Genomic DNA, 17,425 nt, shown 5'->3' on the forward strand with positions numbered 1-17,425 from the left:
AAATATGCATATTCATTATACGTGTGCGGTCTACTGTTATATATGTAGCAGCTACGGGTCTTACGTAGCCCATGCCAGTACGTAAGGACCCAGTCACCTGACGCTAGCACGCAATCTACGTAAAATACGTAGACAGTGCCATGATGAGTAAATATACCGATTCATTATACGTGTGCAGTCTACTGTTATACATGTAGCAGCTACGTATCTTACGTAGCCCATGCCAGTACGTAAGGACCCAGTCACCTGATTCTAGCACGCAAGCTACGTAAAATACGTAGACAGTACCATGATGACTAAATATGCATATTCATTACACGTGTGCGGTCTACTGTTATACATGTAGCAGCTACGTATGTTACGTAGCCCATGCCATTACGTAAGGACCCAGTCACCGGATGCTAGCACGCTAGCTACGTAATATACGTAGACAGAGCCATGATGAGTACATATGCCGATACATTATACGTGTGCGGTCTACGTGTCTTACGTAGCCCATGCCAGTACGTAAAAACCCAGTCACCTGATGCTAGCATGCAAGCTACGTAAAATACGTAGACAGTGCCATGATGAGTAAATATACCGATTCATTATACGTGTGCAGTCTACTGTTATACATGTAGCAGCTACTTATCTTACGTAGCTCATGCCAGTACGTAAGGACCCAGTCACCTGATGCAAGCACGCAAGCTACGTAAAATATGTAGACAGTGCCATGATGAGTAAATATGCCGATTCATTATACGTGTGCGGTCTACTGTTAAACATGTAGCAGCTACGTGTCTAACGTAGCCCATGCCAGTACGTAAGGACCCAGTCACCTGATGCTAGCACGCAAGCTACGTAAAATACGTAGACAGTGCCATGATGAGTAAATATACCGATTCATTATACGTGTGCAGTCTACTGTTATACATGTAGCAGCTACGTATCTTACGTAGCCCATGCCAGTACGTAAGGACCCAGTCACCTGATTCTAGCACGCAAGCTACGTAAAATACGTAGACAGTACCATGATGACTAAATATGCATATTCATTACACGTGTGCGGTCTACTGTTATACATGTAGCAGCTACGTATGTTACGTAGCCCATGCCATTACGTAAGGACCCAGTCACCGGATGCTAGCACGCAAGCTACGTAATATACGTAGACAGAGCCATGATGAGTACATATGCCGATTCATTATACGTGTGCGGTCTACGTGTCTTACGTAGCCCATGCCAGTACGTAAAAACCCAGTCACCTGATGCTAGCATGCAAGCTACGTAAAATACGTAGACAGTGCCATGATGAGTAAATATACCGATTCATTATACGTGTGCAGTCTACTGTTATACATGTAGCAGCTACTTATCTTACGTAGCTCATGCCAGTACGTAAGGACCCAGTCACCTGATGCAAGCACGCAAGCTACGTAAAATATGTAGACAGTGCCATGATGAGTAAATATGCCGATTCATTATACGTGTGCGGTCTACTGCCCTGCCAGTACATAAGGACCCAGTCACCTGATGCTAGCACGCAAGCTACGTAAAATACGTAGACAGTGCCATGATGATTAAATATGCATATTCATTACACGTGTGCGGTCTACTGTTATACATGTAGCAGCTACGTATGTTACGTAGCCCCTGCCATTACGTAAGGACCCAGTTACCGGATGCTAGCACGCAAGCTACGTAATATACGTAGACAGAGCCGTGATTAGTAAATATGCATATTCATTATACGTGTGCAGTCTATTGTTATACATGTAGCAGCTACTTATCTGACGTAGCTCATGCCAGTACGTAATGACCCAGTCACCTGATGCAAGCACGCAAGCTACGTAAAATACGTAGACAGTGCCATGATGAGTAAATATGCCGATTCGTTATACGTGTGAGGTCTACTGTCATACATGTAGCAGCTACGTATCTTACGTAGCCCATACCAGTACGTAAGGACCCAGCCACCTGACGCTAGCACGCAAGCTACGTAAAATACGCAGACAGTGCTATGATGAGTGAATATGACGATTCATTATACGTGTGCAGTCTACTGTTATACATGTAGCAGCTACGTATCTTACGTAGCCCATGCCAGTACGTAAGGACCCAGTCACCTGATGCTAGCACGCAAGCTACGTAAAATATGTAGACAGTGCCGTGATTAGTAAATATGCATATTCATTATACGTGTGCAGTCTACTGTTATACATGTAGCAGCTACTTATCTTACGTAGCTCATGCCAGTACGTAAGGACCCAGTCACCTGATGCTATCACGCAAGCTACGTTTAATACGTAGACAGTGCCATTATGAGTAAATATGCATATTCATTGTACGTCTGCGGTCTACTGTTATACATGTAGCAGCTACGTATGTTACGTAGCCCATGCCAGTACGTAAGGACCCAGTCACCTGATGCTAGCACGCAAGCTACGTAAAATACGTAGACAGTGCCATGATGAGTGAATATGCCGATTCATTATACGTGTGTGGTCTACTGTTATACATGTAGCAGCTACGTATGTTACGTAGCCCATGCCAGTACGTAAGGACCCAGTCACCTGATGCTAGCACGCAAGCTACGTAAAATACGTAGACAGTGCCATGATGAGTGAATATGCCGATTCATTATACGTGTGCGGTCTACTGTTATACATGTAGCAGCTACTTATCTTACGTAGCTCATGCCAGTACGTAAGGACCCAGTCACCTGATGCTATCACGCAAGCTACGTTTAATACGTAGACAGTGCCATTATGAGTAAATATGCATATTCATTGTACGTCTGCGGTCTACTGTTATACATGTAGCAGCTACGTATGTTACGTAGCCCATGCCAGTACGTAAGGACCCAGTCACCTGATGCTAGCACGCAAGCTACGTAAAATACGTAGACAGTGCCATGATGAGTGAATATGCCGATTCATTATACGTGTGCGGTCTACTGTTATACATGTAGCAGCTACGTATGTTACGTAGCCCATGCCAGTACGTAAGGACCCAGTCACCTGATGCTAGCACGCAAGCTACGTAAAATACGTTGACAGTGCCATGATGAGTGAATATGCCGATTCATTATACGTGTGCGGTCTACTGTTATACATGTAGCAGCTACGTATGTTACGTAGCCCATGCCAGTACGTAAGGACCCAGTCACCTGATGCTAGCACGCAAGCTACGTAAAATACGTAGACAGTGCCATGATGAGTGAATATGCCGATTCATTATACGTGTGCGGTCTACTGTTATACATGTAGCAGCTACCTATTTTACGTAGCCCATGCCAGTACGTAAGGACCCAGTCACCTGATGCTAGCACGCAAGCTACGTAAAATACGTAGACAGTGCCATGATGAGTGAATATGCCGATTCATTATACGTGTGCGGTCTACTGTCATACATGTAGCAGCTACGTATCTTACGTAGCCCATACCAGTACGTAAGGACCCAGCCACCTGACGCTAGCACGCAAGCTACGTAAAATACGTAGACAGTGCTATGATGAGTGAATATGACGATTCATTATACGTGTGCGATCTACTGTTATACATGTAGCAGCTACCTATCTTACGTAGCCCATGCTAGTACGTAAGGACCCAGTCACCTGATGCTAGCACGCAAGCTACGTAAAATACGTAAACAGTGCCATGATGAGTAAATATGCATATTCATTATACGTGTGCGGTCTACTGTTATACGTGTAGCAGCTACGTATGTTACGTAGCCCATGCCAGTACGTAAGGACCCAGTCACCTGATGCTAGCACGCAAGCTACGTAAAATACGTAGACAGTGCTATGATGAGTGAATATGACGATTCATTATACGTGTGCGGTCTACTGTTATACATGTAGCAGCTACCTATCTTACGTAGCCCATGCCAGTACGTAAGGACCCCGTCACCTGATGCTAGCACGCAAGCTACGTAAAATACGTAGACAGTGCCATGATGAGTGAATATGCCGATTCATTATACGTGTGCGGTCTACTGTTATACATGTAGCAGCTACGTATGTTACGTAGCCCATGCCAGTACGTAAGGACCCAGTCACCTGATGCTAGCACGCAAGCTACGTAAAATACGTAGACAGTGCCATGATGAGTGAATATGCCGATTCATTATACGTGTGCGGTCTACTGTCATACATGTAGCAGCTACGTATCTTACGTAGCCCATACCAGTACGTAAGGACCCAGCCACCTGACGCTAGCACGCAAGCTACGTAAAATACGTAGACAGTGCTATGATGAGTGAATATGACGATTCATTATACGTGTGCGATCTACTGTTATACATGTAGCAGCTACCTATCTTACGTAGCCCATGCTAGTACGTAAGGACCCAGTCACCTGATGCTAGCACGCAAGCTACGTAAAATACGTAAACAGTGCCATGATGAGTAAATATGCATATTCATTATACGTGTGCGGTCTACTGTTATACGTGTAGCAGCTACGTATGTTACGTAGCCCATGCCAGTACGTAAGGACCCAGTCACCTGATGCTAGCACGCAAGCTACGTAAAATACGTAGACAGTGCTATGATGAGTGAATATGACGATTCATTATACGTGTGCGGTCTACTGTTATACATGTAGCAGCTACCTATCTTACGTAGCCCATGCCAGTACGTAAGGACCCCGTCACCTGACGCTAGCACGCAAGCTACGTAAAATACGTAGACAGTGCCATGATGAGTAAATATACCGATTCATTATACGTGTGCGGTCTACTGTTATACATGTAGCAGCTACGTATGTTACGTAGCCCATGCCAGTACGTAAGGACCCAGTCACCTGATGCTAGCACGCAAGCTACGTAAAATATGTAGACAGTGCCATGATGAGTGAATATGCCGATTCATTATACGTGTGCGGTCTACTGTTATACATGTAGCAGCTACCTATCTTACGTAGCCCATGCCAGTACGTAAGGACCTAGACACCTGACGCCAGCACGCAAGTTACGTAAAATACGTAGACAGTGACATGATGAGTAAATATACCGATTCATTATAAGTGTGCGGTCTACTGTTATACATGTAGCAGCTACGTATGTTACGTAGCCCATGCCAGTACGTAAGGACCCAGTCACCTGATCCTAGCACGCAAGCTACGTAAAATACGTAGACAGTGCCATGATGAGTAAATATGCATATTCATTATACGTGTGCAGTCTACTGTTATATATGTAGCAGCTACTTATCTTACGTAGCTCATGCCAGTACGTAAGGACCCAGTCACCTGATGCTAGCACGCAAGCTACGTATAATACGTAGACAGTGCCATGATTAGTAAATATGCATATTCATTATACGTCTGCGGTCTACTGTTATACATGTAGCAGCTGCGTATCTTATGTAGCCCATGCCAGTACGTAAGGACCCAGTCACCTGACGCTAGCACGCAAGCTACGTATAATCAGAGTTGGGCAAAAATTAACTGGAATAAGAATAAGAATAAAAACAGAAATTTTATTCTTATTCAAATCGATTTGAATTAGAATAATTCTTGCACTAGTTATTTTAGAATAAAATTAAGGTGAATAATTCATGTTGTCACGTAAATATTCCTAGCCCGGCTGTGGGCTTTCCCTGAGGAAACTCACGGACAATTAAAGTTACTAAATTAAATAAAAACTAAATCTTACCAAAAGCTCAAGCAGGTGCTAAACTTATTTCCATCAACTATTCAGGGCAATAAAGGACATGAATGAAAGTTAGTTTTTGTGACACATCATTTATTACTAATTCGAACATGGGCAGTTATTCTACATGTAAATCATTAAGCTAGCATAAGCACCTTATTTTAATAATGTCAGACGACAGAGCTGGGTCGTGCCAGAAATGGTTCTAAAATGATTTACAAGCAGACCTATCTAAATTTGTTAGTCCCTAAATTATCATTTGCCATCACATATGATTCTACTAAATTCTTTAACTTTAAATTTGGAAATGCTTCTAGGACGGAAGGAAAGCGTACACCAACCTCATGACAATGTTCCACCAGTTCAAGCCCGACGTGTGATCCTCCGCTGTGCCGGAGCCGATTTGCTGCAGCGGGAATCTGACCCGACACCGCAGAGCAACACCGAAGGACTAAGGTCTCAGTTTGAAGGTGACGTCACCTCCTTCCAGCAGAAGAGCGAAATTCTTATGGCGAACTGCTCACCAGACACACTTGAAGTTTTAGGAATATGGACAGACTTCCATACTCTGATATGCGAACTGATTTCACATACGTAGTAACATAAAAACGAAAACCCCGTCAGCTGAAAGAAACAATTCAAGATTAATAACTAGAAGCATGTGCTCTGCTAACCTAAGAGACATTATATGATCTAAGTTTCTCACCAGCTGGAAATTCCTACAGTGGACTCATCTCACAGCTCTGATACCCATCCCACCACATTGTTTCGCCAGCAGACTGGAAACAAAACGAATGGTCAAATAAGCAGGGACAAAGATTCAACAAGGAGTCAAACCTGAAGACAATTATATATTATCATATTCTACTTACTGTCTGTGGCAAAATAACTTCTGCATGAGCTTCCTAGCTCATGGATGCAGCGGCTGCTGCCTAACCAAGACTCGGATCGATGCTACCAGAGCATGATGTATTTAGCTTCACTTTCTAAATTAAAAGATGCCCATCCAGGGCAAAAGCCAACCAGGAAATGATCTCAACCTAATGTCCCTGGGATAACACAATCAAAATAACAGTAACTAATGAAATTCTTGGAATAATTTTTGTATGTAAGTCCAACATATAGAAATAAATCATATTTAATTATCTAAACATATTTCCACCTTTTTTGTATTTAAAAATTAAGTTTTGATTTAAATATTTAATAAATACTATTCCATCAATTTAGGATTTAATTTGAAGTAGCAACACCATCAGATTTAATTAGTTTCTAATTGGCCAAATGGTTGTCATTTGTTTTGTTGCTACATCAATGACTTCCTTGCCATAAAACAAAACTATACTATATTCGAGACAATCCTAAAAACGTTAAACTGAATTATACATGCAAAGTGCCGTGTCACAATACCCCTCTCCCCGCTGTTGCGTTTTACCAAGGGTAAAACGCTCGCTGTCCTCAGCGACTATCCTAAATCCAAAACATGTGTCACAAAGAAAAGTAAACAAAACAATACGAAACTACCTCGACCATACCTAGTATGGGAGCACCTAAAAAAAAACACAACCAAAATGATTGCCGCAGGTTTCGAGATCCCTATCCAGAAAAGAAAAGCCAAAGTAAACCAAACTATCAATCAACACTACATGCCAAAACCGCTAAACCATAAATTTTAAATTCACGAATTCTCGAACCCACATAACACTAAATAACTAAAACCCTAACGTGTGTGGTATCCGAACACATCAGAAAATCCACCACATTATTCCTAACTAACCAGTAAACATTCCTTGGTTTTACCAGCACAACATTGCATCGCTGCGCTGGAAAAACCAAACCAACTGCCAGGACTGATGATCAGCATTCCCAAACCTATCTCTACTAGACCGGGCTAAATAAAATTCCGGAATAATTCCTACTTCGAAGTTTACTTTATAAACTTGAGAAGCTAAATAAAATCCAATCCAAAATATAATTCGCAATTCCGAAATTTCCATACTAATCCTAAAATGTCGCAACCCTACGGGTTGAGGACACCAATAATTGTCTCAACCCTTCAGGTTGACAACCACAGCAAACCCAAACAGACAAAATACCAATCCTCAAAAAACCAACAACAAACGGTTGAATTGGACACATCTTAACTGTGCCAACTCTTCCATTAAACAAAACTAATCAAACCATACCAAACATCTGGGCCCTTCGAGTTGGTGAGAGTAACCTATCCCCCAACTCTCCGGATCACAAAACAAACCGACCAAAACCTTACACAACTCTGAGGTTGCAACATGCCCAAAAATCTCAACCCATGAGGTTGAGTACTGAAACAGTATCGCACGCCAGGCATGATTGGCGGCGATACCGCGTGTCGCATCTTCGCCTACAAAATATTTATCGTTGTATCGGCAGCGCGAACACAAATAATTCGTGTGCCTCACCAACGCCTCTATGGCTTTGACTTATGGGCAAATTTTCGTTTTTATGTTACTACGTATGTGAAATCAGTTCGCATATCAGAGTATGGAAGTCTGTCCATATTCCTAAAACTTCAAGTGTGTCTGGTGAGCAGTTCGCCATAAGAATTTCGCTCTTCTGCTGGATGGAGGTGACGTCACCTTCAAACTGAGACCTTAGTCCTTCGGTGTTGCTCTGCGGTGTCGGGTCAGATTCCCGCTGCAGCAAATCAGCTCCGGCACAGCGGAGGATCACACGTCGGGCTTGTACTGGTGGAACATTGTTATGAGGTTGGTGTACGCTTTCCTTCCGTCCTAGAAGCATTTCCAAATTTAAAGTTAAAGAATTTAGTAGAATCATATGTGATGGCAAATGATAATTTAGGGACTAACAAATTTAGATAGGTCTGCTTGTAAATCATTGTAGAACCATTTTTGGCACGACCCGGCTCTATCGTCTGACATTATAGAATAAGGTGCTTAATGCTAGCTTAATAAATGATTTACTTGTAGAACAACTTCCTCAGTGTGAGAATAGAAATAAATTATGTGTCACAAAACTAACATTTCATTTTGACATCCTTTAGAAACCCCTGAATAGTTGATGGAAATAAGTGTAAGCACCTGCTTGAGTTTTTGGTTAAGATTTAGATTGGTTAATTTAGTAACCTTAATTGTCCGTGAGTTTCCCCAGGGCAAAGCCCCAGCCGGGCTAGGGAAACCACCGTGACAATTTGGCGCCCACAGATTCCGTCTTAAAGCTCTATTTCCATCATAAATCAGTTTATATCATTGCCATTACATATTGATGAGAAAAGTTTTGTAATACTTACGGTTAAGTATTAATTTTGAGCTTGTGCTTTGGCTTTGCACACTGTGATACCATCCAGGTTAAGCTTTAGCTGTTTTACAGGTAGTTTTGTCCAATTTACTGCACGAAATTCAGAATATATGGTGCCTAGCCATGATGCCAATTTTTGTTTTTAATTTAATAACCAAATCATTAGGTAAATTTAGCTGTTCTGGGGGTCTAGCCAACATGCCAATCGCTTGCGCTCCAACAACGAAGCGCTTTCTGTCTCTATCACTCTTACATATTAGTGCGATAGAGAGACAGAGAGAGCGCTTCGTTGTCGGAGCGCAAGCGATTGGCATGTTGGCTAGACCCCCAGAACAGCTAAATTTACCTAATGATTTGGTTATTAAATTAAAAACAAAAATTGGCATCATGGCTAGGCACCTTGGAAGCGTAGCCAACATGCCAAACGTTTGCGCCACGACAACAAAACGCTATTTCTGTCTCTCTATCGCACTAATATGTAAGAGTGATAGAGACAGAGAGCGCTTCGTTGTTAGAGCGCAAGCGATTGTCATGTTGGTTAGCCCCCAGAACAGCTAAATTTACCTAATGATTTAGTTATTAAAATAAAAACAAAAATTGGCAACTTGGTTAGGCACATTGGGAGCGTAGCCAACATGCCAATCGTTTGCGCTACGACAACGAAACGCTATCTCTGTCTCTCTATCGCACTAATATGTAAGAGTGATAGAGACAAAGCGCTTCGTTGTCGGAGCGGAAACGATTGGCATCTTGGCTAGGCCCCTAGACCAGCTAAATTGAACCTAATGATTTGGTTAGTAAATTAAAAATAATACGGTTACTGAAACTATGCGTTATGAGACTGTCAATTTGTAAGATTTTATTCCATAAAATAGGTATAAATTAGACAAGAGACTAACTACTATTACATCTGCCTAACTATACGTAATTAGTACCTATACACCCGGACTACATTTTTATTCGTGGAATATTATTTCCATTAAAAATCATGATTATATTTATTTGATTAAGAATAAGTTATTCTCATTCAATTTTTTCTCATACGAATTATTCCCGACCAAAATTATTTGAATATTTTTGACGGGAATAAAATCGAGATGATTTTATTCCTACAAATTCTTATTCAAATAATGATTTTATTCTTGAATGCCCAACACTGCGTATAATACGTAGACAGTGCCATGATTAGTAAATATGCATATTCATTATACGTGTGCAGTCTACTGTTATACATGTAGCAGCTACGTCTCTTACGTAGCCCATACTAGCACGTAAGGAGCCAGTCACCTGATGCTAGTACGCAAGCTACGTAAAATACTTAGACAGTGCCATGTTGAGTAAATGGGTATCGTCTTGGGTCGTCCCATTAGGTTTTTGCCAAGTTCTTAAATTAGTCCTATTCTGCTTTCGTCACCCATTCTACATTCGTCACTTTTGTCGGTGGGCTTTCTCATCTTTGGTCATATTTGCTGTTTGCCTTTTTCTTATTCCGACCCATTCCGGTATTCTTCATTATATTGTTTGGGCATGTTCGATTTTAGTCTATCTCGTATTCAGTCTCATTCATTATTCGTCATTTTTCTTCGACACGTTCGATATTGGTCCCATTCGGTTATTGACAAGTTCTTAATTTGTGTTATTCTGTATTCTGTCATATTCTTCATTCGTCACTTTCGCTGGTAGTCTTTGTCATCTTTGGCCATATTTGTTGATTGTCTTTTTCCCAGTGTGGTTATCAATTTCATCATCCCTTCCCTCCCGTGAGCGTCATAGAAGTCGCCCTGAAGAAGGTTGACAGCAGTTACCAAAGCTTTAATCAGTCTGAAACTATCTAAGTAGCCATACTACTGTGCCCTGGTCTAAGACCAGGCACGGCACGACGTAGTAAGCCCCGTGTCCCCGTTTTGGATTAATCTTCCCTACATGTGTATTGTTTAGGATACATTTAATTAATATTTAAGTATTTCCTGAACACACATAATTTAAAGTATAAGAGTAATAACGAGAGACTCACTAAAAAGTAGCTGTTTCGGGTGTTACGCGAATTGGCCTATAGCTTCTGACCATCAGTACCAAAATGCATAAATTAGCGAATTTTCTCAAGTAACCTCCAGTTTTATTTATGTCAAGTAATATAGTCCTTATAGTCTACTGAAACACTAAAGTAACACTTAGTATCACTTTTTATTTAATTTTAATAAAATAAATTACCTGTTTCGGGTGTTACTCATGGTTCGTTTCGGGTGTTACGAGTACGAATCTAAGACAGATTTATACGAAATCAGGGCTCATTTTATTGAAAATATTGTCTTTTTAATAAATTCGATTAAAAACATAAGTATTAAATGCTGAATTATTATAAAATACATTAGTCTTAACAATAAAAACTGTTTCTCGTAGATATCATAATTATTTTTCTTTCAATGCGAATATTTCCGAAAATATTCCCTTAATCAAAAAATGGTTGATGGTGACACCTATTCATTTTGAAAAATCTATCCAACGACACCCCACATCACAGGATTAAAAGCGAAAATAAATAAAAAATATGTTGTACAGGAGCTACCCTAAAAAAAATTTTTTTTTTTGTAATTTTTGTGTTACTACTTTGTCGCCATGATTGATTTATGTATCCATGCCCAATTTCAGCTTTATAGCACTAACCACCACGGAGAAAAGCCGGGGACAGACAGGCGGACGTTTCGCGTGCTACACAACTTCAAACTTTAAAACATACGATTAAAGCAGACGCTAAAACAATAATTACTACACATTTGAATAGATTCACATCATAGCCTTTCTTTGGCAAAACATGTTTGGCTATAGTTAATTACGGGGAAAGTTACACATATTTTTGTCTCTTTTTCGTTTCGGGTGTTACTTTGAGACCACAGTCTAGAATACTCTTCTAAAAACCGATTAATCCATGCTTTTGATGCTAGCACGCAAGCTACGTAAAATACGTAGACAGTGCCATGATGAGTAAATATGCATATTCATTATACGTGTGCGGTCTACTGTTATACATGTAACAGCTACGTATCTTACGTAGCCCATGCCAGTACGTAAGGACCAGTCACCTGACGCTAACACGCAAGCTACGTATAATACGTAGACAGTGCCATGATGAGTAAATATGCCGATTCATTATACGTGTGCGGTCTACTGTTATACATGTAGCAGCTACGTATCTTACGTAGCCCATGCCAGTACGTAAGAACCCAGTCACCTGATGCTAGCACGCAAGCTACGTAAAATACGTAGGCAGTGCCATGATGAGTAAATATGCATATTCATTATACGTGTGCGGTCTACTGTTATACATGTAGCAGCTACGTATCTTACGTAGCCCACGCCAGTACGTAAGGATCAGTCACCTGACGCTAACACGCAAGCTACGTATAATACGTAGACAGTGCCATAATGAGTAAATATGCCGATTCATTATACGTGTGCGGTCTACTGTTATACATGTAGCAGCTACGTATGTTACGTAGCCCATGCCAGTACGTAAGGACCCAGTCACCTGACGCTAGCACGCAAGCTATACCCCCAAATATATACCCCAGGGGAGAATCTCTGCATAGACGAATCTTTAATTTTGTCTAGAGGCCGGAGTGGCATTCGCCAATATATTAAAGGTAAACGCCACAAATATGGCATCAAAATGTATGTGTTAGCCACTCCTGGTGGCCTTGTCCTCCAATCTCATATGTACAGAGGGAAAAATGATATTGAAATTGGAGGGCAAGGCCATACAGGCAAGGTAGTGGCTAAACTTCTCCAGTCATATTTAGAAAAGGGCCGTCATATTTTCATGGACAATTTTTATAAGTGTCGGGCTCGCAAAAATTTTAATGGCAAAAAAAACTAATGTTACCGGAACGTTGCGATCTCGATGAAAAAATTGGGCAAAGGAGGCAGCATATTTATTAGGTTCGATAAGAATGGGATTTGTGTTTGCAAGTGGAAAGACTTAAATTCTATGTTTTTATCACTACAAAATCCTGCCTTTTTTGGTTGTGGCGCCTGTGACTATATTTTTTGTCATTCGTGTACTTTAATAATGAAAATATACCAAATTTACTTCCTTTAAGGTAAAGGGCCCCTGTTTCGGCAGGTTAAGGCTCTTGAGAGTTTGTATATTTTTTTTAAATATTACTAAGCATATACCTTGAAAGCTTTTGAGTAAGTTATATTAGTTCTTTGTTTCGAATTTTTTCGTGAACCTCTTATTTGGCTCCCATTTCGTGATACAAATTTAGGTCAGCTCCTAAGTTCGTGAATTCGTGTCCCCTGTTTCGGAATAAAGTTTTCTTAGAGTAATTGGTGATAATTTGCTGATAATCATTTTAAATATTTAACGGTCTTACCTACTTACGAGTAATTGTAAGGTCAAATTAAAAGTAATATTTAAAATTAATGTTAAATTGAGAGCTAGCTTAAAGTTTTTTGTACTCGTCGACTTTAATGGTTGAATTAAGACTTTGTAAACCATATGGGTACTTTAATACTTGATTATAAGCCGAACTATATAAATTAAAAATATATAATAATAATAATTAAACTGAAACCGGTTCACGGGTATCTATTGATGTACCCGTGAATGGGTTCCAGCAGGCGTTCTATATGAAATCAAATTTCTCCAAACGGCCTCTACGTGTTGGATCCATATCCCCACGCACGCCTTTGTAAATGACCGGGCTCGAAAGACCCGAGAGTTTTAAAACGGAGATACAAATAATAATCATTTACAAAAAAAATGTACTATCTTATACGTTAAATATAAACATAGACCAAAATAAGTCAAATAAATTGAATTATAAATAAAATTGTCCTAGTAGTTAATATGAGAATATACGTGGAATATACCTTAAAATTTTTAACTCGGGTCACATTCAAACTCGTTTCATGAGAATTCTAGTGAAAAAAACGTATACCGAATTTCGCTCAAACGAAACTTGATGAAATACATTAATTGTTTTCTAATTTATTTTTTTAATTTTATTCGATGTTATATTTAAAAACAAGCACTCATAATGTATCTAGAAAAACCTTGATTCGTTAGTGGCACGAAATAGGAGACACACGAAAAATAAAATGACCGCTATTTCGTGAGTCGATTTATTGCAATTTTAAGGTATTTCTATGCATATATTCAGTCTTTTTTCTTATCAAATCAATTACTAAGGAGCCCACAGAAACACTCCCAAAAACTTTTATTCGAATGGGTTTAGCTTTTCCTTCCTATAAGCTTAACAAGTGAGAGCGCGCACCTTACGCCTAAAAAAAGTGCACGCATACAACACAGCTGCTCGCGGCCGTCTGACAGTTTCGACCGTCGTATTACTCTCAGTTTAATCACTAAAATATTGGTTATTATTTTATTGAAGAGATTAAATAATACATTTTTTTTTCATATGTATAATTTGAATAAAAAATATTTGAATTCCTTATTATTTGCGCCAGAAACAAAACTAACGAAATAACGTACTAACACGAACTTGGGGCCCTTTACCTTATTTATGAAATATTTTTATTGAATATTGTATCACGTCCAAGGTCATATTTTACTTTTACAGTATTTTGTGTGTTTTATTAAAAACGAAGACTTATACTCACATTCCCTAATACTGTACCTTTATTTTCGTAATTTTTTAATGACTTCATTGTAAATTTATCATTTTTTGTTGAAAATAACCGTAACCGATTCTAACCGATATTCGGTTATTTTTCGGGCATAACCGTAACCGAAACAGGTTATTAAGTTCGGTCGGTTATTGCATTCCCTACAGGGCAAGCTATGCTGGCGCCATCTGCTAAATACTTTGATCGGCCAACCCCATTTGTGGCGTTTTCCTTGGATATGACACCGTAGGATTGTGAACCCGTTAGTTTATAATCTAACGTAGGTTAGGTTAGGTTAGATTGTAATCTCCCTACCGTCCGTTTATAATTTAACTAGCGATATTATAAACTGACGACTGACGAGTGTTTACAATTTTACGGTGACATAAGTATAATTATATTGCCTAATCCCACTGCGACCTCTCGATAAAATCATGGATTCGTCAATCGATAAATTAATATTCTCCCAGGACTATACAATTCAGTCATTCTATGATTAAAATAACTAAACAATGAATCTAAATTGTCCTGTCCAAACCTTAACCATCTAAACATAATTAAAAATCTGTTACGCGAAATATAAAATGTACGAACTATATCTTTCTATTTTCGCACCGTGAACCACGTTCGATGTGTTGCCTCCCTGTCACACTTACGTACGAATTTACAAGTGCGACAGAGAGGCAATACGTCGAACGCGTTTTGCGATTGGTCTTGGTGTAGGTACGTCAAGGTACGTATTTTTACGTAGCTGGCGTACTTAAATAAAGATGCGTTATTAGAAAGCGTGTCCTTGGCAAGTGTTGCCAACATAACGCATTTCATGTCAAATCTAGCGGATTAGAATAAATCGTATCCCACCCATGACTCGTGGGATTGGGGATTGGAAAGCGCTCAGGCCCGGTGTATTTGCCTTTCTTTTGCTAGAATAATACGCAAGAGCGATAGAGAGGCAAATAGACGATCGAACGATAGAAATTGTTCGCGGTAGCTTACCCCCAGGTCGAGTCAAAGGGCCTACCGAGAAACACTAAAATCGAAATTTCGTTGTCTGCCTCTCTATCACTCTTAAAGAGGCAGATAACTACATTTTTCAATTACCTATATAAAGTTTTAGCATTTTTTTAGCACATTTCAAAATTATCTAGCATATTTCTGGCATAATCTAGAATCTAGACATAAGTCTGGTATTTTTTCAAATTCCGAGTTGGCAACACCGTGGAAGAAAAGGGAAACCACTGATACCAGTCGCAAGAGAAAACAAACGAGCGTCGGCACGTTTTTGCTATGGCGGTGTATTAAAAATTGTTTAATTGTGAAAAGACTATCTGTGACGGTTCTGTGTCTGTGTATTAAGTGCCAGGAACCTCGGAACATTAAATTGAAGCATCAACAAGAGCGGGGGCTCTGCCCCTGACCACCTTTGGAGCCGGCTTCCATCCCATTACGAGGCGGTTATCAACAGGTAACTACTGTGTTATTTGTTTGTGTAAGTACCTAATTGATGATATGTAATTGCCTGAACATATATATCTATGGGTTGGTGATAGGTAATTAAATTAAAATAATAGTTGTTAACAGAATAAATATTTAATTTTGTTCTATACTAAAATCATTCATTTTCATTAAAGATGTTCGTCAAATCTATTATCCATTTAAAAGTTTAAATGGTAGGCTTGTCTGGGAAAGAATGTGTCGCGGCCATTTTGACGTGAAATGTGATTTGCTAATTTGCAAATGATTAAAAACCGGCCAAATGCGAGTCGGACTCGCGCACGGAGGGTTCCGCACCATCAAAAAAAATAGAGCAAAAAGATCCCTTAAATATTTATTTTATTTAATTTTTAGTATTTGTTGTTATAGCGGCAACTGAGATACATCATTTGTGAAAATTTCAACTGTCTAGCTATCGCGGTTCATGAGATACAGCCTGGTGACAGACGGACGGACGGACGGACAGCGAAGTCTTAGTAACAGAGTCCCGTTTTTTACCCTTTGGGTACGGAACCCTAAAAAACTGACTGATTAAAGGCTTCGTCACACAGGCGCGTTTTCCGGGCGGGGCGTGAGCGTTTTATATGTAAAAGCGGATGGATAGGAATCATTCTAGATTATATCTTCATAATTTTTCATACTTAAAAACACTGAATTAATAAAATTATACTAATGCAGCAGGTGCCCAAAATATAATAAGCAGACAGGTGGTTATCTACCTTGTTTGGTTTATACCTTGCTATTAACAATTAGCATAAACATTGTCAGAAATGATTAAATTGTAAAAAGTCTCAACTGAGCTGGCATCTTTCTTGCCACCATACACTTACTATAAGTATATATTAGAAAGGGAATATACTATTAGAAAGGGAGTACTGCCATATCCTTAGCACCATCCCATAGGTGCCATTTTAGATATGAAATTTAGCTTAGAGTCTATTCGGAAAGAGAAGAATAGTGAAACATATAAAAAATAACTACAAATGTATTTTACATGACTGAAACCATTTTTTTATTTTTTGTTACAATTTAAATTCTTTAAGTAATATTTTACAGGCGTTTAGAAATTTACAACATGAACTGGTCCATGGATGAGGGCCTAGACAACATGATCATCAGTGGAGCCCTGTACGGAGTGCCTATTGCTGTGGTGCGGGACCGGAAGCAGTTTGGCAGGATTGCAACCACTGCCAAACCTGTCCTAACAATTTACAACTGTGTAGGGAATGTTATATCAAAGATTTTGGTAAGTAATTTATTTAATATCTAAATTCCCTTTTAAAAATATTGTTAACAGTAAGTTAAAAATGTTGTTAACCACACATTTTCAAGTGTCCTGTTAACCTCTGTATTCTTATATCCCTGATCCTTA

The 17,425-nt window shown here is 39.5% G+C and overlaps 1 protein-coding gene across 1 annotated transcript in view; it reads right to left on the bottom strand.

Moving 5' to 3' along the window:
• Window positions 1-17,425, bottom strand: part of LOC134798836 (elongation factor-like GTPase 1) — a 239,909-nt gene that overhangs the window by 52,518 nt on the left and 169,966 nt on the right. The window lies entirely within an intron of this gene.

The sequence above is a fragment of the Cydia splendana genome, chromosome 17 (assembly GCF_910591565.1).
Source record: "Cydia splendana chromosome 17, ilCydSple1.2, whole genome shotgun sequence".
In the NCBI taxonomy this organism is placed as follows: Eukaryota; Metazoa; Arthropoda; class Insecta; order Lepidoptera; family Tortricidae; genus Cydia; species Cydia splendana.